Source organism: Pteropus alecto, unplaced genomic scaffold, assembly GCF_000325575.1.
Source record: "Pteropus alecto unplaced genomic scaffold, ASM32557v1 scaffold151, whole genome shotgun sequence".
Classification (NCBI taxonomy): Eukaryota; Metazoa; Chordata; class Mammalia; order Chiroptera; family Pteropodidae; genus Pteropus; species Pteropus alecto.
In genome coordinates, this window is record NW_006430458.1 from 221851 (window position 1) to 224200 (window position 2350).

The 2350-nt window shown below is 37.9% G+C and overlaps 1 pseudogene; it reads right to left on the bottom strand.

Moving 5' to 3' along the window:
* Nucleotides 1–586: 586 nt before the first annotated feature.
* On the bottom strand, nucleotides 587–705 carry LOC112479675 (annotated as a pseudogene).
* Between the last annotated feature and the right edge of the window lie 1645 nt (nucleotides 706–2350).

Here is a 2350-nt window from a genome sequence, read left to right on the forward strand (position 1 = left end):
ATCCATTTGTTCAGCACCGTTTGTTGAAAAAACTTTCCCTTTTCCACTGAATTTCTTTTTATCTATGTAAATATCAGATATCCATACACATGTGGGTGTATTAACTCTTTATTCTGTTCCTTTTATCTTCTTTTCGACCTTGATACCAATACCACACTGTCTTGATGATTGAAAGTTTATATGAGTCTTGAAATCAGGTAGTGTTCACCCTTCAACTCTGCGCTTTTCCAAAATTATTTTCATAGCCTACGTTCTTTTTATTTCTACATGAATTTTAGAATTATCCTGTCAATTTCTTTAAAAAGGTGTCTATGTATTTTCTACTGGGTTTGCATTGAAACTATAGATCAGTTTGAGCGGAATTGACATCTTAACACTACTAAATCTTCTGGTCCATGAACATAAGATGTCTCCCCACTTATTAGGTCTTCTTTAATGTCTCTCAGCAATATTTTGTAGTGTTCAGTGTGTAGATGTTGCACATCTGTGAGCAGATTATCTCTAAATATTTCATACTTTTTGATGATATTATAACTGTCATTATTTTATTTTATTTTATTATTTTATTTATTTATTTATTTTTTAATGCCTACTGCTCCAGGCATTCCTAGGTGGTCTCCCATCTACGTACTAACCAAGCCCGACCCTGCTTAGCTTCCGAGATCAGATGAGATCGGGCACGTTCAAGGTGGCATGGCCATAGACCTGTCATTATTTTAAATAATGATTACTAATTATTACATTTTCACTGAAATGTCAGCAGCCAAATGTATAACAATAGATGTTGAGAATTTTTTTGGACATATTTTATTCAATTACCAATCCGATCACACACAGTCCAAAAACATTCAAATAATAAACCAAAAAGAAACAGATATTACAGATTGGTCTTCAAACATAGCCAATGATGCCATGCTTGCCTGTGATCTTGCCAATATAAAACCACATCCACACCTAGGTGATTCAGCAGAGCTTCCTTAACTGTGAGCTGTTTGAAGCTACCAGTTTGAGCACTATTGACTATTTTTTAAAGCTCTGAATAACTGAAGGGATCTCAGCAGGGGTTAGAGGGACCACTCAACCTTGGCACAGTGCCAAAATGTGGCCAACTGAGGTTTCCAGTAAGTCACAGCAATGTTTACCAGTGGTTCTAGGATGGAAAGTCCATGGCCTCAAATGGCTGGCTGAATGTTATCCCCTGGAAGGACCCCTTGAGGAATCTTTTTTGTTTGAAAGCACAGGCTACTCTAGGATGGAAAAGGTATTTGACGTGTAACAACCATTTGCCTGTATTTTCAGATCAGCTTTTATCCATTATTGTTCAGATACAATTCTACAGGACATCTCCAGAAAAATCTATCAATAAAAGAACATAATTTAGTAACTTTCAAATATGTGTGGTTAGAATTGAATATGTTGAATTGTGATGTTTTGTTTTTGTTGTTAACCTCACAGCAAATTGATCTCAATGAATTCCTGAGAGTTTGATTGGTGAAACAGAGAGAGAAAGAGCATAAATATCTGTGTGTGTGTGTGTCTGTGTGTGTGTATGTATGTATGTATGTATGTATGTATGTATGTATGTATTTGTATATACTGAAGCTGCCAGGAATATTTATTGTGAGGAATACTTGAGGTTAATTCCATGTGTTGTGTCAGTGCTATTCAGTTCCAGCACATGTTAAGAACCAGCTTTTCTCAGATTTTCATGGCCAGTATGGTTACTGTGGTGACTCAGTGCTTGCTGTGGTAGTTGGTACAGACGGAACATCCATTCAGGACTCTTACTGGAACCAATTATTACTATGGTAGTTGTCAAGCGTTGCTTTTCTTACTGCTTACTCCCTATAGATTTATCAATTGGCTTCAACTTAAAATAGAGCTTTCCTTTCTTCCCTATTATTTAATTTTTTATGTATTTATTTGAGTTTTCTTTATATTACTGTGACTCATAGATTCCTATTGTGGTCAAAAATTTGTACTTTGTGAGTCTCGGATTTTGGAGGAAGATGGCGGACTAGGTAAAAGCCAGGTTCGTCTCCTCCCAGATCCGCATTGAAATTACAACCAAATTATAAAATAATGAACGTGGAGAATCGCCTGAAGTCCAGCTGATCATAAAACCTATGTCTGATAATATAAAAGAGCCACATCGAAGGCGGTAGGAGGGGCAAAGTCGTGAATCGGGCTGGACCCACATCCACAGGTGGTAGAGGATCACCAGGAGGGAGAGCGAGGCTGCAGAGGCTCTCCTGAAGGAGCGGAGGTCCTGGTCTCATTTGGAGGCTCCCTAGCCCAGGGTCCCAGCCCAGGGAAGAGGAGATTCCAATAACTCTGACTGTAAAAACCC